The sequence below is a fragment of the Monodelphis domestica genome, chromosome 6 (assembly GCF_027887165.1).
Source record: "Monodelphis domestica isolate mMonDom1 chromosome 6, mMonDom1.pri, whole genome shotgun sequence".
NCBI lineage: Eukaryota > Metazoa > Chordata > Mammalia > Didelphimorphia > Didelphidae > Monodelphis > Monodelphis domestica.
Genome location: NC_077232.1, coordinates 34,813,108 through 34,838,116, shown reverse-complemented (window position 1 = coordinate 34,838,116; position 25,009 = coordinate 34,813,108). Strand labels below are relative to the sequence as shown.

Below are 25,009 nucleotides of genomic sequence, written 5' to 3'. Positions count from 1 at the left end.
TAGTGGTAGTGATGATGATGATGATGATGATGATGTTGATTCTAGAAAGGAATCTCTAGTGAAAGAAACTTCTACCTATGTAGATGTGTGAATTTTCTAAAAATTTTAGTCTTAGAACCTAGTGCTACTAAGAGTTAAGGTGACTAGATAATTGATGTCAGAGTTGCGACTTGAACCCTTTTTATACTATCTTCTAGTTTGATCTTCAATCAATGATCCCTGCCCTTAAGTAACTATCATTTTAGTTGGAGATATAGTATGCTTATAGTTCAGTACATGGAAATATAAGTATATATGCCAAGTAAATATGAAGCATTTTGAGGTGAATGGTACAACTTGGGGAGAGGTAGTAATCACAAATGGCCTTCTTTGGGCGGTACAATCTGGTCTGAATCTTAAGGAGTGGGGATTCCCAGGGGGTAGGTATAGGAGGGAGAGCCTTCAAGCCATGGTGGGAAGCTTATGTAAAGAGACGGTCAAAGGACGTCCAAGAGTAGTATGGGAAATAGCTCATGGGCTAGCTTGACCTACAAAACAAAGAATACCTGAGGAGGAGTTATATGAATTCAGTCAGGAAAGGTTGGTCAGAGTCAGAATGGGGAGGGTTTTAAACACCAACAGTGGAACTTGTACTTTATCCTATAGTTCAAGAATAAGTTCTTGCTTTGGGGGTTCCCACTTTGGAACCTATAAATACACATACATAGATAAACATATGATCCTACATATATATGAATATGTATATATCACATATATACTTATATTCACATGTGTATGTAGCTATATATGCAAATATTTAGTATATATTAAATATTAATATATGACTGTCATAGGCCTCCAAAAAAGGTTAAAACCTACTATAATCAATAGGAAACCTCATAAGTAGAAAAATGATATCAGATTCATGCTTAAGGAATGTGCCTTTTATTTATAGCTGGATAAAAGATATATAGTAGAGGGGATAGCAACTGGGTGGCTCAGGATCTGAGGACCATTGAATATATGAATGGAGAAAAGGAAAATGGATATGAAGGAGGTAAGGGGAAAGGGGTTTCTAACACAATTCAGCAGTAATTAGAAATGGAAGATAAAATAGGAGGAAAGAATTGAGAATGACAATGAGGTTGCTAGAATGAGTGCCAGAAAGTGTGACAGCTTCCTAAATAGAAAGAGAAGAGTTAAGAAGAGGATGGGTTGGGGTGTGACAGAGAGATGAATGGTGCTGAATTTGGGATGCTCATAGCATTTAATTTGGAAGTAGTTAGGTGGTACAATGGATAATGTGCTGGGTCATGACTTCAAATCTAGCCTTAGACTAGACTTAGAACTTACTAGTTCTGCAACTCTGGGTAAATCACTAAATATTTGTTTGCCTTGGTTTCCTCATCTGTAAAATGAGGATTATAATTGCAGTTAACTCCTAGGGTTTCTGTGAAGAATAGATGAGATAATAATTGTAGAGACTTAGTACAATCCCAGGCACATAGTAAATACTACATATATGTTAGTGATCATTATAGTTGTTGTAAAGCTGGAAGTCAATAAAGAAAACAATGTTTCTTGGTTAGATAGATATTTAGACAGACAGACAGACAGAGAGAAAGAGAGAGAGAGAGAGAGAGAGAGAGAGAGATGGATAGATAGATGATAGATGGATGGATAGATATATTATAGATGGACATATAGATATAGATAGATAGATAGATAGATAGATAGATAGATAGATAGATAGATAGATAGATAGATAGATAGATGGATAGATGGATGGATAGGTGGATAGATAGATAGAGAAATATATGGATAGATAGATAGATGAATGGATAGATAGGTGGATAGATAGGTATATAGATAGACAGATAGACATACAGACAAATAGATAGATAGATAGATAGATAGATAGATAGATAGATAGATAGATAGATAAATAGATAGATGGATGGATAGATGAATGGCTAGATGGATGAAGGGAGGGAGGGAGGGATAGAGAGATAGATGGATGGATTGGTAGAGACAGAAGGAAAGTGGGATAGAGAGATAGAGATAGATAGAAAGATTGATGGATAGATGGGTAGATAGAGAGAAAGACAGATAGATAGAGATAAAGGCAGGAAGACAGAGGACTACCTTTCTATTTTTGTAACTCTATCTCTCTATTTATCTATTTATATCAGAGTCTTCTGAATATTGACATAGTTGAACCCATTATTAAGAGTACTTAGAGACGAGATGACTAATACATGCAGAAAGAAAAGAAGGACTAGGTCAGCACTCTTGGAGAGACATCCACTCATATGCACAGGCCTTGAATAGTAATCCAGCAAAAGAGAAAGAGAATTACTAAGGAAACAGATATGAAAGCTATCTGGAAAGATCAGTATCTTGAAAGATCAAGGAAGAAGGTTTTATGAGGGGAGAGAGTTCAACAGTGTTAACTGTTGCATAGGTCGAGATTGCCTTTGAAGATCATACTAAGGAAAGCTCTGATACCATATCTCACTAAAGCTTTCCCTGCTCATCACTGCTAAAGTTGCCTTCTCCTCTATCCGATCTCATAGAACTGTATGTCATTTTATATGCATTCTTACAATTATAGGCATTGGTGCTAGAAGACAGATCAGCTAGTTCTATTTCGTTATTTGATGAAGGAGGAAACAAAGGCAATGTTTTGCCCAAGGTCTAAAAGAGAGAAAGGCTCAAGCCTTCTGTTCAAAGCTGAGTATGCTTTCGACTAGTGCTTGGCTTTTACCATATGTATGATGGGGGTAAAGTCCTGCTTACTTTTATGATTCAATAAGAGAATCATATTTAATACCAGAAGCTTGATAAATGTATGTAGAATAAAATAAGAGAAGAGTGATTCAGGCTCAATCTTTGATTTTGAATATGGAAGGCTACAACTAATTAATCTACAAGTAAATCATGTTGGCAGTTCTTGAAAGACTGTGTGCATGTGTGTGTGTGTGTTTGTGTGTGTGTGTGTGTGAGGGAAGGTGAGAGAGAGGAAGAGAGAGAGAAGAGAGAGAGAGACAGAGAGAGAGAGAGGAGAGAGAGAGAGAGAGGAAGAGAGAGTGAGAGAGAGAGAGAGAAAGAGAGAAGAGAGAGAGAGAGACAGAGAGAGAGAGGAGACAGAGAGAGAGAGAGAGGAAGAGAGAGTGAGAGAGAGAGAGAGTGAGAGAGAGAGAGAGAGAGAGAGACAGAGACAGAGACAGAGACAGAGACAGAGACAGAGAGAGGGAGAGAACGAGCAGTGGTGATAGTGATGATGGTGGCACATAACTCATCTTGTACCAGTTCATCATCTAGTGAACTTGGATTGGACAAAATGATCATCTACATGGAACATAGCATTTCCAATCCCCTTTATTCTTATGCAACAATTTCAGACACACAGATAAGTTCCAAAAAATTCCTTCCTTTTTATTATGTTTCCTATGTAGCAGAAGAGTATAGTGATAGAATAGGATTATGCAAATGGGTACAATAATGTCTCCAGCTCTGATCACCCACAGATCTTCTTTAATGGTTAAAAAGACCATGAATGAACCAAGGCTGATGATAGTCACAAGGGAAGAAGCATTGTTGAGGTTAGAAGAGCCATAACTCACTTTGAAATTCCTACTGCAGATGTCTACTTGAGTTATTCGAGTAGCATAGTAGATAGTAGATAGATGATTACAGTCAGGAAGACCTGAGTTAAAATCCTGCCACAGATAGTGACACTGAGCAGATTAAATAACCTTTTTAAGACTCAGTTTCCTTATCTATGAAAGAATGAAGTTTCCAGTTGTAAATATATGGTCTTATGAAATTGTTATTTCTAGGACTGACATTTGAGAAACAAACAAAAAAATCCCCAAAATGAAGTATTTTTAGTTGTATTTTGTTTTTAGTTTCAAGCAAACAAATGTTTTGTTAGTTCCAAGAACTTCAGAACATTAAAATTGTGGGAGGCAAAGCTGAAGCAGAGGAGTAAACTGAAAATTGTCATGGAATTAGAAAAAGAGGACAAAAGTTAGAATCTCAGCTATGTTGCTTCCTGGAGGATATCCCATAATCTCTCTGGTCCCTACTATCTCCATCTATAATTTTAATGAGTTGGATTGAATGACCTCAAAAGCCATTTGCAGTCTTAAATCTATGATACCAAGTTTTTACTAAGTAACCAGTTTGAATCAAGACGTGGGTTAATTTTTTATATTATACTCATTCAATTAAAATTTATAAAGTAATTATAATGTGCCAGCTAAAACACAAAGACCTAGGCATCCACAGTCCAAACCAATTAATTCTCTAGATGACTTTATGTTCTGCTAGGAATGGGGAAAGCTATGTGTACAATTATTAGTCCAAAATGCAAAGAAAATATAAAATAATATCTCTACGAGTGCCATAACACCTGGAAAGAATAGAAAGATCTCACACAGAATATGGTGACTGATTCAAGGAATTTTAGGACGTGAAGGATAAAAACTTGAAATCAACTCCTTAACTTATTTTTTTACCTCAGTTTTTGTATACAGAACATGAAATAAAGAGATTATATAGCATAAATGGAAAAGAAATGAGTGTAATTGCATAATCTCAAGCTCAAAATCAATGGTTCCATGATTTAAACTCAACTACTTACATGAAAACTAGATAATGAAATAGTAAAAACTTTCATGATTTTTTGTTTGTTAATAATTAAAAGGAGATATGCCTATGCCCTAATCATTTCATTTATGTGCCATTTTCACCAACTATTGCACCCAAGGCAGGCAGGTCAGTCTGACCAAAGCAGCAAAGCATCCTGAGGGAGCAGAAGGAGTCTGTAATCTACCTTTAGATCCTGATGAAGACAGCCCAGAATCCTGAACCCAAAACTCAAAGTCCTAGAAATTTTGCTATTTTTAGCTCAGTTTACCATCATAGAAGGAAATCCTTCGAGAGATGTATCCCGAAAATGCTCTTGTAATGCCTAGTTTCAAAGCTCCTGAATATCCAAAAAAGAACGTTCTCACCACCTAAGTACTTGACATTGTCAAATGGTCCAATATTACAAACTCATAGGATTTTATCAGTGGAAATAACATTAAAGAAAAGGCCTGACCCACATGCTTTGCTGCTTCACCCTAAGGACCATGAGGCTTTCTTTTAGACTTGTAGATAAAACATTCCATGTGTATTGTGTTCCCCCATTAAGAGTTCTGTGAGAGCAGAGTGTCTTACTTTTTTGACTTGTCTACCTAGTGCTTGCCCCAGTGTTTTGACACAGTAAGTACTTAACAAAGGTTTTATTTATTCATTCATTCATTGAGTTCATCCCACTCCTCACTTTTATACAAGCCTGGAGAAGTTGAGATATAGTAGGAATTTGAAATTATTGCTTACTGAGCTAAAGGAGCATGAAAAAAATGCCCATCCCCCTAGACTCTCATTTAGTTTATTTCCTTTGCTAGAAGCTTAGCGTTAATAAAGTATAGAAGGAAGAAGAAACTGGAACTAAAGAAAGAGGTTTGAATGCATCCTCTTTCCTATATAAAACCTATAATTTTCTGAAATTTTCAGAAACGTGTTACTTTTTTCCCTTTTGACTGCCCGTGTTGAAATTCACAGAAACCAACAAAAGACATCATGAAGTCTCCAGCATGAATCATTTATTTGGACAAAATAGGGAGGCTATTTAAAAAGGGCAGTAATTCCTTCTTGCTGTCAAAAGATAAAGGCTTACAATTTTCTGCTGAAATGTGTACAATACCTTGTAAATTGTGAACATGTAATCATCTTCTGAAAAAGAAGAGAAAAATACCAATTGGCAACACTTTACCATTGAACTGAATGGATTACTGCAAACCATAAATATTTTTTAATTCAAGTCTTCCTTCCAAGAGGAGAAGATGAAGGTCAATTGTTCCTTGCTAGCCAATGGTTAGAAGAAACTTTTAAAAAATGTGCTTTAAGTATAGAAAATGACCATATAAAAACATCCTTTTCCCCCTGCGTCAAGTTGTGTTCCCATTGGGTCTTAGTATCTCAAAAATTTCAAAATTGAAGGGATTCAAGAGGTTAATTTCTCCAGTTTGTAGCCCCATATGAATCGTTCATTGCACATGTGTGACATGTAGCCACTCCATTTCATCTTTAAGGCCTCCAATGAGGGTGAAGTTACTATCATTCTACTTTTAAGGAAATTCCTCTTTTAGTTAGCTTTGCTACCCCATCCCCGTTATATCAAGTGTAAATATTCTTTAAAATTTTTATCCACTATTACTAGTCCTACAATGTGGAGTCAAAAACAATCTAATAATTTCTCTTCTATATAATAACTTTGCAAATTCCATCCTACCTAACTGAAATTTTCATCTCTTTATAAAACCCTTAGTTAATCCAAATGTTCCTATTATTTCAAGATCTCATGGACCTTGACAGTCTTGGTTACCTTCTTCTTGCTGTTACCAATGCTATCAATATAATTCTTCAGTGAAGTATCCAGAACAAAATGAAATGCTATATATATGTATATAAATATATGCTTTAATAAACTGATAAGACTGTCACCTACTTATTTCTAGAAATTATGCCTCCTTTGATGAAAGTGAAGCACGAATCAATTCTTTTGTATGGCACATCACTCTGTTGACTTCCCTTGGGTTTCCACTAACAAAAGCATAGATTTTTTCTTTCAAATAAACTATTGTCTTTCCCATCTTGTGTTTCATACTTTTCAAATTGATTTTTTGGACCTAAGAATTAGACTTTACATTGTGTTTTCTGATTTTCATTTCATTGTTTCATCTCAATTTTCCAGCCAACCAAAATTCATCTGACTTCTGATCCAGTTCATCCAGTATGTTAGATATTTCTCCCACATTTGTAGTATTTTAAGTCCTATATAGTCACTTTTGGGTGAGCCTCAGAATAGTCACAGGAATGAAGAAGGGAGAAATACAATTCCATCTGTCTCCCATATTACTAAGAAAAGCAACTCTTCTTTTCAATAGCATAAACCATACTACAGGGGATAGACCAGCAGCCTGCAGTAATTACAAAGAGTAAAATGATGTTTGTACTTGTAAACTGCCATGTTTTTATATGGCTCCCTGTGTGCCTACCAAGGATTTATACCTAACATATGGAGTAAGAAATTGTCTTTGTGCATTGTCATTTGGGGATCATTATCACCCGTTAAACCATGATTATTGGTGTCAGTGGTAGCAGTTTGTGGATACTCAGTTGCCTTTAAAATCTTTCCCTCTGTTCTTGAAAATGTATTCTTCACACAGTCTGGTAAGATTAAGTATATTTCACTTAAAAATAAAATTAAAATTCCCCATTTCAAACTTGCTAGGTTTAGTCAAAATTTTTAGGTAAAACTACAAAATCAGCAAATGTTGTCCCTTAATTCCTCCCGTGTACATTTTTTGGGATTCTCATCCCTTGACCTGTGATAAGCTGTGGTTTATCCCTAATTACTTATATTGTAGTTCATTCTTAAATGGGAAAGTCCATTTTCTGAAATGTAAAGGCCTTTTCTTAGCTATAGCATTTTCTAGTGGAAATGACTGGTGACTAAATGGTGAACCCTGATTTCAACTTTCAGCTCTACAATATTCTGGTTATCACTTCACCTTTCTCATCAGAAAAAAGAAACATCAATAAGAATATTCATACTGTCTTATATCCAGGGTTGTTGTGAGGAAATCTTTTTTTTTAAATTATAAATGTTCAGATAGAATTATTTTCATTAGCACCATTTTACATAATAATAGGATTCTCCAAAAGGAGTAGTCCTTAACCTTGGACTTGTGGGTCTTCATGGACCTTGTGAGTGTTTTAGGAGGTCCAAAAGTGTGGATAGAGAAAATTCTTCATTTCAATATAATTTCAATTCTTTATGTCCAATTTCATTAATTTACAAATATTACTGGAGTAAAGTTTCCTAGGTTTGAACAGACTGACAAAGGCATCTAGGACACTCACAAATAGGTAAAGAACTGTCCTGAAGAATGAAAGGTCTCATGAAAGGAGCAAATGACTTGTAGAGAATAACAGCATTACAGAAACACAAAATTTTATGATCTTATATCTGAATAAGAATCCTCTTGCTAAATAACTAACAAACATCCTCGTAGTGATTCTACTTTTAGGTAGCTCTAATTGTTAAGAACACCTTATATTCAGGCTACATTTGATCTCTTTCAACTCCCACTGTAGTGAGCCTTCCATATAGCCTACAACAAAACTAGCACTGCCCCCTACACCATTCCTAATTAATGGTACTTCCTCTAATCTCAATATTAAGTTCTCCTATGAGGGGGGATTCCATTATATCCTGACATACACCATTCTACTTTTAGATAACTCTGATTGCACCTATGCACACAACTCTGTGTTAAATAGAAGAGAGGTATGGTTGGTGGGAGGATTTAGAAGTATGAAAGATGTTCCATGTTCTTTCTGGACTAAAGAGTCCATCCAAGGAGAAAAGAGAGATATGTAAATGAGAGAAAGGAAGAAGCATTTCTTAAGTATCTCATGTTCTAGACACTGTACTAAGTACTTCACCAATACTGTCTCATTTGAACCTCACAACAATGTTGGAGGTGAATGCACTTATGATGTCCATTCTCCAGATGAGTAAATTGAGAATGAATGCAGAGTCCAGAGTGATACAGTTAGCAAATGTCTGTGGCAAAATCTGAACTTATATCCTCCTGACTTCCAAATCACTTTATCTAGTCTACTGAGTAGCTGGAACATGGAACAATATAAATAAGAGAAGAAAAAGAGGGCAAATGAGAAAGAAGAAGGACATATTTCTATGTAATGCCTCATGGCTTACTAAGTATTTTCTTTATAATAATTATATATTATATAGAAATATCATTATTCTCATTTTACATTTACATTCTCATTTACAAATGAAGAAACAAGGAATAAGGAAATGGATTGTCTCCTGGTTTTACAACTTATAGCTGAGTCAGAATTTGAGGTTGGATCTTCTGCCTCCAAAACCAATGCTCCTTCTATTAGATCATGTACTACCCCATCTATTTAAACACTGAAGCTGATGACCAAGGGCAACTCTAATCAAGTAAAGGAAAATCCAAAGTAGATGGAAATCACCTTTTTTTCCTTCTCCTACTTACCTTCTGTGGGCAATTAGGTGGTATAATGGATAGAAGGGCAGGTGTGAAGTCAGGAAAATTCCTCTTTTTGAGTTCAAGTCTGACCTCAAGCACTTATTAGCTATGTGATCCTAAACAAATAACTTAATCATGTTTACCTCAGTTTCCTCATTTGTAAAATGAGTCTGAGAAGGAAATGACAAACTATTCCAGTACCTTTGCTAGAAAAAAAAAAAACTCCAAATGGGGATCACAAAAAGTAGAACATGACTAGACAACAATACTTTTCTCTATCCCTTTTCTGTTTCATGGTATTTTCTTTTTCCCTATTTTTATCTCATTCTGACCAGATTTGCAATTTCACATGTCTGCCCTTCTTCCAATTGCTCTACCCTCCAAAAATACCCTGCCATCCTCTTTCCTTATTTCTTTTTCTACCCAACTCCATTATCTCACTTCAGAGAATATAATCAATTTGACCACTTATAGGTGATATTGTAAAGTGGGCTTCTATCTAGATAAGGTCTGGATAATATGGGCTCTGAGTGTCAATCCAAATATGAGATAATTTGATTTTTTTTGTTAAACAAAAATCTGTTTAAGCCTTACCCTTCCTGTAGGTAGAAGCCTTTTAAAAGAAAACACTTGTTTCACCCAAACAATTTCAAATGGGACAGAGTGACCAATGGTGGTATATTAGCCTGAGTTACTAAATTAAATCAAGAATGTCAAAGAGGATGAAGAAAGATTTTAGTGTCATGTAAATCATAGTAAGGAAATACTAATGTAACCATATGACTAGTCCCATATGTGTTCTAGATTATTAAGGGATGTGGAGCTCAAATAAGGAACAAGATCTAAGGATGGGTGAATAGATCAAGGGGAAAACTTCATGCTTAAAGGGATGCTTTTTCTTGGCTCCAAGGTACAGGCAGGATTTGGGCAATAAAGGGAAAAGCCCTTCTCACAAGAGAAGCAAAGGCTCATGGGTGAGAATGAACTTTTCATAAAATTGCTGGCTCTGGTTGCATCCATCATTAAATTTAATTTGATGAACATGGACCCATTGTCTACCCTATGTCAAAGAAGGTAATTAGGCACTGGGGGCCCAAATGTCAAAATGAACGTTCCCTCCTTCAAAGATATCATATTCTATGGGGTGGGATACAAAGAGATTAAATATATATATATATATATATATATATATATATATATATATATATATATATATATATATATATTCGAAGTCGATGTCTGTTTATTTGAGTATATTACGGTAGTAAGATACTAACAATTGGGATGATTGGGGTGGGGATGGAGATGACTTAGCTGAGCCTTGAAGAAAGCTAGGGATGCCAATAGGATGAGGCAACAAATATTGACTGAGGAGTTTTTATTTTTTCTTAGACAACATAGGGAACAATTGATGATTCTTAAAATGGGAGTTGATTTTCTCAGATATTCTTCAGCAATGCCCACTTGTCAGCTAAGTGTAGTATGGAAATGCAAAACCAAATGACGACAAGAGGCCATTTGGATTGGAACAGAAGGTGTAATCAGGAGCTCTGTGATATGAATCTGGATAAGTAACCCAGAGACAGACTGGGAAAAAACCAATTTAAATGCCAGTCTAAGGAATTTCAGTTTTGTTGTAGAGGTAGTATTACATAGGGAAACAAAAGTTATTTAAATCACTCTCCTGATGTTTATCTAAAACATGAGAAAGGTTCAACCACCCCAGCTTATTCATTTGTCTAATGAATGAGAAAGAATAGTTGCTTTCTGAAATATCTCCAGCTTGGGAACTATATTCCTAATGATCCAAAAGGGTGCCACTACTGTCTCATGATCTCCAATTTCCCCCTCAATATCCTCACAAATGTGCATCCAACATTTCTAAGATTTTATATGTAGTTCAAAGCACAAAGGGTCATAAAAGGTAAAAGCATAATCTCTGTTTTTAATAACAATTTGACCTTGTATTAAATGAGGGGGGCAGATGATATGGGACAAAAGAGTTCAAGGAAACTTGTTCAATTAAATCAGGTAGTGACAATAAAATGGAGGCAAATGGGTCAGTTCAGCTAAGAGAAACATGAGAAAACTTCCATAAATGTGAATGAATGAGGTATAATTTTTTTAAATAGTACACACACTGACTAAAACAAGATAGACAGATAGAAAATGAAGAGAAGCTGGATGCTGAGTATTGATTAGACTCAAACTTCATCCTCCAGAAAATCATTTAACAAAAAAATTATTGACTTCCTACCATGGGGCAGATATTGTGCTGGCCTATAAGAATATAAAAACAAAAATCAAATTTGTGCCCAAAAGCAACACACATGCACACGCACACACACACACACACACACACACACACACACACACACAAATTAGTGAGCTGAGCTAGGAAGGAAAGCTTGGATCCATGTCCTTCCTAGGCACATCAGTGACCTTGATAACTCTCAAAGACAATAAGTTTACAGAAAATATACTGATGATCTAGACAAGCAAAAGGTGTTTTCTCATTGGAAATGCTTTGTAAGAATAAAACATAAGTCTAGTTCCTATCTCTTCCCTTTATAAAATTAATACAAGACATCAGAACTTGAAGGAAGGGAATGGATGATGGAAGAACCTGATGTTCAATGCAGCATACTCCTCTTTTCATTGTATTCAAATTGGGGATGTGCCAGAGATGTGCCATATAACATATCCAATCAATCAGACATGGTGACAGTGTTATATTTGCCTAATTGTTACAAGGGACAACTCAGCAAAAGTGGGGTTAATGATTGGAAAAGATTACAACATAAAAACAAAAAAGCATCAATAGAATAATTTTAATTGCAAATAAAAGACATATCCAATTAGATTCAGAATAAAGAGAATTCATAAATTTCTTTCACTCTATACCATACCCCTCTATGTTTCTAAAATCATTCATTTCCCCCATATTTAGCTGAATTTGTTTCATGATGAATCTCTGGATTTCAGTCTCTCAGACTCCTTCCTTCACTCCCACTCCTCCCTACAAATGAATCTCAATGTCTCCTACTAATGCAACGTCCATTTCTAGACTCTTCTTCCATCCATCACTACTCTCTCAGGCTTCACTTTCTTTTTCCTATGCAATGAACTGAAAACTTTCTGGACATGATAGACCAAAGATCCTTTCTACAAGAATGTATTCTTTTCAAGGCAGCTCAGTGTATAAGGGCAAAGGTGATTGATATAGGACACCATACACTGAGCACCTCGGAAAGAAGGCCCTCCTTAACTAAAATAACACATTATTTCACCAATTAAATGAACCTATAGATTCTTTATCCTATCTCACTTGATATTAAATGCTACTAGATGTTTGGGTGTTATTCTTATTAGGATATAAAGTGCCCGGTGAATTGATCACAAAGATGAAACGATAACCAACAATGTAAAACAGAAGAGAGAGTTTTTTAAAGCAAACTGCAGTTTGGGCACAGCACTAAAAATGGCTGGCCCAGAGTCTGGGGTTTGCAGGCTTTTTATACACTTTTGTGGTAGAGGGAGTGCAGTGGAATTCCTGAAGTGGGGGGAGTGAACAGGAACTCCTGGGGCTGGGGTCCTTATCAGTTAGGGCCATTATCAGTTACTAGAGGTGGGGTGTGACAGGTATTCCTGGGGCTGGGGTCCTTATCAGTTCCTAGCATATTCCAGGTAACTGGTTCTTCATTAACTTGACTAAAGGGGCTCTAGGGGCTAGGGGTTCAGGGAGAAAATAGGTTCTCGGGCTGGTCCTTCAGATGTACTTTAAAATATCAATTTGGGGCTCTAAAAATTCCTTTCGGGGAAAGCAAGCAAACAAAACATATGTATAAAACATATATAGCAATGAAACCTTGTTAATTTTGTTCCTTACCCTCACCCTCCACCAAATATATTCTTATAGTTAAACTGGAAGAAAAGATCAGTCAGGATCAAAGATACTGAGCCTTCTATACAATTCATTTAAAAAGAACTACACAGCTTTTATGCGTTTCTGACAGAATAAAAGAAAGGAGCCACTAACCCAACCAGAAGCTTGCTCAAAGAAAAAGAGTAATTGGACACGAAGTTCCTCAAGGAGAGAATATTGCCCCCTAAAATATTTGCTAATGCCAGAATTTCAATGACTGAATGAAACCTTCCTTTCTCTTTCAAATGACAAGAGAAAGCCACCTATTCCATGGTTATTTTTCCCCTTAAGCATTAGGTGTGTTTATTTTCTGAGTTTATTTTCTGTCTCTCTTTCATGCAATTCAATTAATTAGATAAATACTTATGAAATGAGTATTGTATGCCAGGCACTGTGCAATATGGTGGAGATACAAAAAGCAACTAAAGACAATTACTGCCCTCAAAGCTTACAATATAATAGGAGTGACACTGGTAATACAAAGAAACCATTTTCAAATACAACTTTATCCCCAACTGACAGTCAATTGTCAGTTTACATCATTACATGGCATGAGCAATATTGCTTAATTATTATCAGCAATGCACGGATCCAAGTCATTCATTATGAAAATGGTTATCCAATACTATAGAAGGAACTGATGAAATCGAAGTACAAATTGAAATATGTCATTCCTTACTTAATTTCCTACATGAATTTTCCTCCAGTGTGAGTGGTGTGTCTTCTTCTATGACTTGATGAACATGGAAATATGTATTTATATAACATATAATGTACGTGTCATACTTAGTACCTGCCATCTTGGAGAGGGTGGAAGGATTGGAGAGTGGGCAGCACATGGACTGAATAATGTCAGAAAATGATTATTGAAAATTGAATCAACATGTAATCTGGGAGAAAAGAAACCAAAAGTATTTTTTTTAAGTGTACGGCCTCTCAGAACACTAGATATGGAAAGGTCCTTAGAGATTCTATGATGCATCTCTGTTACTTTACCAATGAGGGAACATGAGTTCATTGAAGTTAAGGAATATATCTAAAGTCACATGAAATCAATCAATAAGTAATTTAATTCAGTGTCAATCAGTAACCATTTCTTTAACATATTATGAGCAAAGGAAGTTTTGGGGGGGATATAAAATAGTTGATAGAAAGCTGACTATAGAATTAGGAAAATGTGCATTCCAATCCCACTTCAGACATCCTAAAAAGTCATTCAGTACCTCAGTGTCTCAGACAGTATGAAAACTGTTTAAGTTTCAGAACCATTTATCTGCCTCCATCAATAAAGGCAGTTTTTGGACCAGAAGTTTCTTATACCAACATAATTATAGGCAAGTTACTTGGGTCAGTGTATAGAACACTGAATTGGGAACCAGGGAGATTTGTATTCAAATCCTTATTCAAAAATTTGCTCTTTGATTCTAGGCATCATTTAACTTTTTCGTGTCTCAGTTTCCCCACTTATAAACTGAGAATAATAATAGTGTTTATATCCCAGGGTTGTTATGTAGTAAAAAAGAGATAATATTTGTAAAGAGTTTTATAAATATTAAGGCATTAAAATATCATGATTGTTGTTTCAAAAGAAATGTTCCTGATACTATAATAGCAATACAAAGAAAAAAAATTAAACAGACCTTTTCAGGAAGGACTACGAATTCTACTAGAGCAAAACACAATAGGATCATTGACTTAAAACTAGAAGGAATCTTAGAAAACATCTTGTCAAATCCCTTATTTCACAAATAAACCAAATAATTAAGATCACACAGCTCAGGAATGTCAATGATAGGCTGTCTATGGGTAAGTTCTAGGTTCTGGAAATACAAATTTCAAATTTATGTAAAATTAATAAAAACCAATATTAGGCTTAATTAGTGAAATCGACAATGTATGATCAGTCCATTGATCACTATTAACTGGAGAGATTAGGAAAGGTTCATGTAGATAAAATGTAAAATAAGTGTAAAGTACATTGCAAACTATGAATTGCTACATGTACTGCTAATGATGATGATGGTGATGGTAATGATAGTGATGAAGATGATGGAATTACCATTTGTACTCTGTCTGCACTATATAGCCATTTGCTTCTATTTTAGCTCCCATGGGTTACACAGAAAATCTAATACTTCTCCAAATCAGCCAACCTTGAAATAGCTGAAGACAGCAACTAAGGCACTCTAAATTTGTTTTTTTCTTCTTCAGATTCAACATAATACTAATTAGAACTATCTCAATAATAAATAGGCTGACGATCATTTGAGAATGGGTTGAAATTTTGAAAATGGGATTCTTGTTCTTATGTACGTTAAACATGCTGGACTCTGTGTTTCCATACAACTGGGAGACTATTGTTTCAATTTCAATCATAATATACTATTTTTTTCCACTTAGTTTTCAAATTCCCTTCCAACGCTTACATTTTATGTTCTTTGGTGCCTTCCAGCATTAATTTTTTTATGTTTACATAATATTTCAAACATATAAAACTTCTACTTATAAACTTTTAAACACATAAAAGTCTTAAATATCCAGGGTATTAAGGAAATGAGGGTTTATCCCTATACAAATATAAGCTGTTTTGTTGTTTTTGTTCATAGAACAAGTTTTTAACAAGGCTTGCACTTCAATATAAACGTCTTACTGATAAACTACTCAGCATTTTTAATACAAAGTTCAGAAATTTCCTAGAATATGATTTTTTCATGTTGTGTAATAGAAGGATAATCCGTGTAGAAATTATTTCTTATTGTGGTATCTGATGTACTCTGGCTTGTGACTAGAGAGAGCTGCTGGTAGGGGGATGTTACCACATTAAAATATTCACTTATCTAAAGTACTAATATATTTTTAATGGCAGTAAGCCCCAATTTTTGTTCCCATTATTTCCTTGGTGAATTTTATATCAACTGAAGATTTTATTCTAACTGACCTAGAACTAGTTTTCTTAACATCAAATTAAGTCTAAAGATCCAGTATTTAAATGGGCTCTTAGTGACTCAGGTTTCCATCGACTCCTAGTGTCACTAGATGGCATCTTCTTCTCCTCCTACAACTTTGTTTCTGGCAATAGAGCTTCATAATAGAGAAAGAGTTTATGTCACAAAGAGGGCATTATCACTTCACAGAAAGAGAATAAACAGTAGGAACTAATGAAATTCAAATCAGCCTAGATCCTGGTGTCATGATAACACATCTATCTGGCTTTCAAATCACATCAAAATTATTTCTAGATTGGATGTATTTAAAAGTTATTTGACCTTCCTGAGACCTTTAAGACATTTTGGCATCCATGAAAGTAAGTCAGAAGGCTACTTGCTCATCAGAAGGCAGAATTATCTTCTTCAGAGGGGTTCTGGCCATCATCCCCTCAAAAAAAGTTAAGAAAGGGTTTTCTGACTTTTGTTTGATGATTTATAGTAAGAGTGATAATCCACTATTTCTTGGGGTCAGTCCATTATAGTTAGTGATCATTCTATTACTTACGATATTTTCCTATATGTCAATCCAAAACTGGATTCTCTAAATCTTTTATCCATTTCTCCTAGTTATGCCCTCCAAAGAGAAGCAGAATCATGGACACATCTCTGGGTCATGCCACTAGGAACCTGCTTCCAAAATGAAACAGTTTCATTAAGGATAACTTTTTGAGTCTAATCAATCAAATCATTAGGATCAGGCTTGAACCTTATTAAAAGAAATTCACCCAAAATGTAGGTATGTAAACAAAGTATTCATTCTTTATGATGTTTCTTTTTTTTTAATTCTTTCCCCTCCTTAAATTCATGTATTCCCTCCATTAAATACTTTCCTTTTAGGTAATGATTCAGGCCTACTCCTTTGTAAAAAAATACACCGACTCTGAGCTCAATCACGTTTTTGACGGTGTCGTGCTAAATTGCAATGAATGAATGTTATACACTAGAACTGCCAGCACTTGAGGTTCATGACAGATTAAGCATCTCAAAGCCTCTATGGAAACTTTCAGTTGCAATACTTTGCCATAAATGTGACTTATGACATTTAAAATTATCCACCATCCCCTTCCTCAAAGAGAGAAATTGTTGCTCTTTAATCATTTCTGTCATGTTCAACTCTTAGTGACCCCAGTTTGAAGTTATTTTGGCAAACATATTGGAGAGGTTTGACATTTCTTTCTTCAGCCCATTTTATATCTCAGGAAACTGGGGCCAAAAGGTTTAAGTGATTGGCTGAGGGTTACCCAGCCACTAAGTGTCTGAGACTGGAATTGAACTCTGGTCTTCTTGATTCCAGGCCCAGAGCTCTATCTTCTGTGCTATATGGCTACTACAGAGAGAAATTACAAGTACTTTTTTGGTGCTCCAGTAAATTAGTTTGAGAGTTTACTTTGCTGCTGGCCATTATTCTCTCAATGAGGATTAGTATTCATTTGAAAATGTCTTTCCCACTCATCAATATGTCAAGAGTATTTTGATGCTTGTGTTATAAAAATGCACAATTTAAGAGATGAGTTAGCTTAGGTGGTCTTGTAGATAGAATGTTATACTTGGAGTTAGAAAGACTTGAGTTCTAATTCTTCCTTCCTTGCATGACTTTAGATATGTTCTTTAACAGAATTGCACATGCATTATATCATTTGTAAAATATGAGGGTTGAACTTGATGGCCTCTATGGACCCTTCGAGATTTTAACTTGTGAGCCCATAATCCTAGCAGTTGTACAAGAGAGAATTTAAGTGTCTTCTCCATGGACGAAGAACTAATAGGAATCTGAGGATGGATTTAAACTCAAGTCTTCAGTGCTCAAGTCACAATACCACCTAAAGTACCTCTAAGACAATGATGCAGGACTCATCTCTCGTATTATGGGTGAGTTTCAACAACAGCCACAACCACAAACTCAACAGATTCTTGGTACTTTGATGACTAAGGAAGAGGTTCAAATTAAATACAAATAACATGTATGAATATAAATGTTAATTTTGGCCAAGGCAACGAATAGTTGTTAATAGGAAAGAGAAGTAACTATTAAACTCAATTGATAAAATATCATAAAGGTAGCTATAGTTCTCTCTTTGGGTGGAGGTTATAAAGAACAACTTTTAAGCATTACAACAATGGAGTCCACCTGAAAAATACTCATTATGTTCTATTATATATGAATAGAGATGGCTTAGGAGTATCATTCCATATTTAGGTCAATAATATATGAATATGTAATCATGTCAGTAGTATAAGCATGATATTAGAAATTGGGTCTTGTTATATTAGTTTAGAGATAAGAGGTAGAGAAGCGGGCTTGAGAAAGAATTGGAGTTTGAAGCAGATATGAGACAGAGTATCAATTTCAAATGTTGCCCTTTTAACAGTTTTTCTGTGACAGTTGGTCTCTGACATTTGGCAAAGTTACACACAGAGGCTGTGGCTCTGAGGGCTTTGAAGAAGTAATATCTTGCCTCTCTCTCTCACTGTCTGAGGTAAAGATCTGAAGGAGTTAAGTGTTTTTTTTAATTTTCCAACTTGGTTAACACTATTCACTATCTCTTACTGTCTTTATAGATTGTTTAACTCTGAAAAGATCAACGAAAGACCTGGTCTTTGGTTTAGACTCGGAGTCCGCTAAGGCTCTGAGTCCTAATTTGATTCTTCTTGAGACTCAACCAGCTAGCCTTTGTTATTTTTATAATTTGGAGGCAAATTTAAAATTATAAGGATAATATTGTTAGTGTATTGTAGAACAGGGAAAATTTGGGTTAGTCAGATCAGGAAGGATTTAGTGTAACCTGTGAAAAACAGGAGAAAAGGTTCCTTGCAGAATCAGGAAGTTTTATTTGGGTGGAGTTAGAATCCCTTAGAGTTAGAAATCTTTTTATCCTTATATATTTCAATAAATATTTTATTTTTTTTTAATAACCAGAGCCTTTTTAGCATTCTTGCGCCTGGCCTTGAAGAGAAGTTCATTTATGAGCTTCACTTCCCTGATATAAACCGAGGATACTTTGTGAGTGCAGCAAGTAGAGTATCTGAAATCAGTTTAAAATCAATAATCAAATCCATCGCTTTATTATTTTTACAATTCACCTGTTATTTTTACTGTATTAAAATATATTGATAACAATGAGTGAATATTTAATAGTACTTCAAAGTTTAAGTTGGTTGGCACATATTATCAATTGATTAGTTAATTAATTACCAAACAGCTAATACATCCCTTCACACCAGTCACTGTAATCCTTATTTCATTTGAGCCTCTCAACCAAATTGTAAAGTAGATGCTGGCAATCACATTTTACAAAAGAGGAAAATAAGACATACAGTTATATATTATATAATATATGTATATATAGGTATATATATTATATATATACAAAAAATATCAGAAGCAAGAGCAGAGTTGGGAATAGAATTGGAGTAGAAAAGAATCAAAATTTGTTGGCTTTAAGATTTGTTTTCTGAGTGCTACTCAAACTCTGTTTCAAGTGAGTAGACACTTCAGGGTCCAATTCATTTCTCCCATCTGTAATCTATAGTACAAGAATAGTGGAGATGGTCAAAATCCACAATGAGGATGAGATATGGTTCTGTTATTATTTCTTTTTGAGAAAAGAGCCATATATTAGCTATGTCTTAAAACAAGTGTCAATTCAGGACTTGTTGACTGAGGCTGGGTTTTCCCTTTTGTGAAATGCAAAAGATGCTTTATCTCCAAGGCATTTTAATGTACTGAGTTGCTAATGGTTTTAATCAAGGGAAAAGTTTTCATTTAAAATGAATATGTAATTAGTCCTTGTAAAAGAAGTGCAAATAGGACTTAATTAATGAATTTACTGATTAGTCTTTTCTGTTGCAAAAATGAATAATTGTAAAATAAGCCACACCTGTATTGGTGTATCAATGGGAAAACTCAGATGAAGTGATCTCAGAGTTCAATTAATCTAGTCTTCACTTGAATCCTGAAGCCCCTTTGTTATTTCCTGGCTGCTTGCTATTTCAGCTGCCAAATCAAGATCCAAAGGGAGAAGACTGTCTTAAGACAGTTCATTCCAATTTGGGATTACTATAATTGTTATCATCTTTTCTTTACATTAAGTCAAAAATGTGCTTTTGTTTTATTTTTTCCCCCTGTAACAGTTAAAATTAGTTTCTCTGTCAAGGAGTATTATATTTTATGAGGTTTATTTAAATTAAGAGTTTAAGAAAATACAAGTAAGAAAAGCATGTGTCTAGGTGCATTCAACCTCATTTACATCATGAAAAGACCAGTATGCTTACAAGCAGAAACAGGAAGAGAGACCCAGCCATAGGCAGAGACTCTTTAAATAATAATTTGCTCTAGGACCAGGTGAGAATTCAGCGAGGTTACAAAGCATCCTGGGAAGTAGAGCAAGGGCATCTGGGGGTTGGAGTCCCAGGTTCAAATCTCCATTTTTACAACCCAGAGGAATTCCCCTCAGGAATTATTCAAATTATATGTGATCAACACTTAGGTACCATTTTGCACCTACTAATTTGACTAATGATACAAGAAAGGAAAATGCAAAATTTTGGCATGAATGTGGTAAAACTGAGATACTAATATACTGTTGGTGAAGTTGTGAACTGATGCAACAATTCTGAAGAACAATTTGGGCACCATGCCCAAAGGACAATTAACCTGTGCATACCCTCTGACTTAGCAATACCATTACTAGGTTTATAGCCTAAGAAGATAACAGGTGAGGGGAAAAGACCTACAAAAATATTTATGGCAGCAGTTCTTATGATGGCAAAAAATTGGAAAATGAAGAGATGTCCATCAATTGAGGACTGGCTCAACAAGTTGTGGTATATGATTGTAACATAAATATAATTGTGCCATAAGAAATGACAAACACAAAAACACACACTGAAACCTGAAGTGACTCAAAGTGAAGTGAGTAGGACCAGGAGAACACTGTACATAGCAATAATGCATGATGATTAAATGTGAATCACAATTATTATCAGCTTTGCAAGCATCCAGGACAGCTTCAAGGGAATCATAATGAAAATGCTTGTCTATCCACCACCACAGAAGAAACTAATGGAGTCTAGATCCAGATTAAAGCATACCATCCTTCATTTTATTTCCACTACAATTTTTTTTTCTGGTGTAAATGTGTCTTCTTTCACAACATGAAGAACAATGAAATAAGTACTATATGATAACATATGGACAATCTATATCATATTACCTGCCATCTTGGGGAGGGTGGACAGTTGCGATAGAAGAAGAGAAAATGGATCACAAAATTTTAGAAAATGACTATGAAGAATTTTAATGTCATGTAAAAATGATTAATTTTTCTTCTGTATTAGTCTTCAAGATTTTTGAAGGCTACCACCAGCCTCCCCTTCCAAACTACTATTGCTTTGTTTTCTTCTATGAGTTAAACTTCATTAGCTCCTTCTGTTAATCTTGTTCTAGGTCTTCTAACCATCCCCTGGATTTCTTTCTTATCATTTATTCATTCATCCATTCCATACAACATTCATTAATCATCTACTGTACTCTTTTCATACATTCTAAACTACTCCCATAATGTTTCTTGGTAACTTCCCTTAGATAATATTAGCATATCAATTCTTAAAAAGTGACATTTTTAAAACATCTATGATTCCTTTAATATCTTATGCATTTAAAAAAATATTCAGAAAGGTGGACCATAGAATTAACCACACTGCCAGAATGGTACATGACGCAAAGAAAGAAGGAATTCTTACACTTGACACTAGTAAATGTTTTTGGTATTTTTGTTTATGAATTAAAAAAACAAAATACTTCATTTTCAATTAGAGAATCAGGTGTGCATCTTAGCTATATCACTTACATCCCATTTTTCCATGGGCAACTCACTTCCCCAAGATGGGCTTAAGTTTCTTCCCTCTTAGGGAATGACCTTGATGCTCTCATTCATCAGTAAATACATCTATAAAGATTACATTTTGTGACTAAGGTATGTACCATCCAGTGGCTAAAGTAGAGATTAAACTCCTTTAATTCATCTCCAGGTCTCTCCAGCATGGTAGAAACAATCAGACTTTTTGACCCACTGGCATAGTTTTTAAGTGCCTTATAACATCTCCTTATCATCCTAAATATTCAAAGGAGATTATGGATGGAGTCAAAATAAAAGACAAGAAAATATTATTGTAGTTTAGGAATTCAGAAATCTGAATAATTAAAAAAATGATAAGATGGAAGATTCTGTAAAAATTGTATGTGCATATCGGGGAAAGATCTGTAAATAGTTTACAATAACAATATAGAAAAGGCTGGATGTATGGTTAGAGAATTTAATCATTTTTTTACCACTTTTAAGCACTTCAAAATTATTGATTTGTATATAATCGATTGATATGCTAATTATAAATCACACATCTATTTATTAATCCACATCTTCAAAGGCTTTTTCCATACCACGTTTTGTTAGACTAATTCAAGTTACTAGAAATACATGAAAAAAGATCTCTTTTTTAAATACTATTTTACATCAATTGACCTTAAGGTTAATGAGTTGGTTGAGGTTCTTGCATTCTTCAAAAGAATTGTTTCTTCTGCAAAATACACATTCTTAACTTTGATGTCCTTTCTTCTCATCCTAATGGAAATTCTAATCTCCCTATTTATCCTCATAGGTAGTAGTTAATAAGACAAAATTGAAAAAGAAACTAAATAGTAGACAAAACTTGCTAAGTTTTCCTATCATAGTACAGTATACCTATAACATATTATACATGACACATTATATTGTGAGAAATATAATGTGAAATATGATGGAGACTTCTTTATTTCATCTTTCCCTTCCTGAGAAACCCAGCCTACATGCCAAATTATCTGTAATTTTTTTTCCTAATCTGACCTCCACCCTCCTTAGATTATAAATTTTATGAAAGCAGGGACTCATTTTTTTCATCACTTCATTCATTGGCATTTAGATTTATGACTTTAAAAACAGCACAAGAGTTAAAGAAATGCTTGTTGACTTAAAAATTCTATTAGTAGATCTTTCCTAAATTTGACACTCCATTTCCCATATGTATATTTTCAGACTGTCTATAATGAGTAGAAAGTACATTTTTCTGAATCTCATCTCTCAGAACTTGTCTTTATTTAAAGGTCAACTGAAATATTTGTTTCAATAGCAACTTGTGCAACCATTACTTCCAGTTTAAAGCTTAGATAATTCTATATTAAAAAATGCCTTTTTAGCCCTTTTAATATTTTCTGGGTCCTGATTTGGATCTTCTCCATGAGTGATTACTAAACAAATTTTCATTTTCTGTTCATTTTATATATATATATATATATATATATATATATATATATATATATATATATATATCTTATAAAGATTAAAAGTTCTGGTATCCATAAGCATACTATGTTCTCCACTTACTAATAATATGCAACAACTTTTCACATTTAAAATATGAGCCACTGCTGTCTCAAAACTCTGAGTCAGAATAACTGTTCCCTCAGAACTCTCTTAGAAACTATGCTCCCAACAAATAGTCTGTCAAGGAAGATTAAACTTAGCAACTGCTCAGCAATCTGCTAAAAAACTGATATACTCCCAGAGAAATGAACCATATGTGGTCTCTTCCATTTGACTATAAGCTCCTTGAAGGAAAGATCTATTTTTTTTATTTTAATTTTCATTATTAATGCACAGAACATAGTGAGCCTTTATAATAAATCCTGACTGACTGACCCAGCCTTTGTTTAATAGCTTCCAATGGTGGTGAAGCTTTGCATTTTCAGTAGAGAATAGTAAGCAGATGGAGATGATTAAGATAAAAGATAAAGATGGTAACTACCTTTATTATACTTCTTGAGTCATTTCTTCCCACTATTAATTAGTCTCTGTGTTATGAATTTACAGAACATAACACATGTTCAGTTTAAGTAAAAAACTTCAGTACAAAACTAAATAGTTTCCGGATAATAAATGAAGGATTATTTGGAATTATCCCCACTATTGCTTCTTCACCAAAAACATAATACATTGAATGAAGACTGAATATATAATAGATATTCTTATTTTAAGGCATATGGAATTTAATCAAGTCCACCAGGGACTTGGGGATGGCTATTATGTAAATCACTCTATGTCAAGTTAATGGTAATATTTGTTTCTAGTCCTTCCTTTGACTCTAATTAGCTATGTAGCTTTAAACAAGTGATTTCACGTATAATGGACTTATTTTTCTCACCTACAACTTGATGGAATGAACAAGAAGGTTTATTAGTTTTTATAGTTTTCTGTATCGATATGGGCAAATGGAAACTGATTTGGGGCCAAATATGATCAAGAGGAAGAGTGGAGATTTTACTGCCTTTTGGAAAAGGGAAAGCACAATTCTGCAGTGACAATCATTACTCCCTGAAATAAATAAAAGAAAAAGAAAAAATACCAATCTTCTGGTTTTAACTGTATAACTATAAGGCATCAAACTCTATGGCATCTGAAGAATACATATGTTTAGATAGAGAGAGAGAGATAGACAGAGATATAACTATAAATTGTATTTATGTCCTTTTAGTTCATCTATGGAGGGTATATCCAATGGACTCACATAGCTCTTTGAGTAGAGATTAACATTTATATAAGGGAGGTTTGAGGTCATCATGACCAGCCACCTCATTTTAGACATAAGAAATTTAGGTCTAGAGATTGAATGATTTGTTGAAGGTCACAAAGGCAGTAAATAGCAAAAACAGGATTTAAACCCGGGGTCCACAATGGTAAACTGATCTCCAAGAAACCTTGCAGCTCCATTTTTCACATGGTAATTATAGGTTGAGTGGATTTCATACTGCACAAAATAATTTTTATACTATTTCATGTTCACAATAAATCTTTTGCTTCTCTCATGTTTTTCTGCTTCTCCACTGATGAGTATTTAAGTTATCTATTCACTTCTTATATTTAACTACTGTGACAGATGCCAAT

General features: G+C 34.5%; 1 protein-coding gene and 1 long non-coding RNA gene across 10 annotated transcripts in view; one reads left to right on the top strand and one right to left on the bottom strand.

Annotated features, from left to right (window-relative positions):
* The window catches only part of LRRC4C (leucine rich repeat containing 4C), a 1,396,296-nt gene that overhangs the window by 579,251 nt on the left and 792,036 nt on the right, over nt 1-25,009 (bottom strand). The gene's annotated exons all lie outside the window — the stretch shown is intronic.
* Nucleotides 16,221-18,019, top strand: LOC103095969 (uncharacterized). The gene is made up of 3 exons (XR_469489.3): nt 16,221-16,351; nt 16,602-16,770; nt 17,650-18,019. It is a non-coding gene; the product is annotated as an uncharacterized LOC103095969 (long non-coding RNA).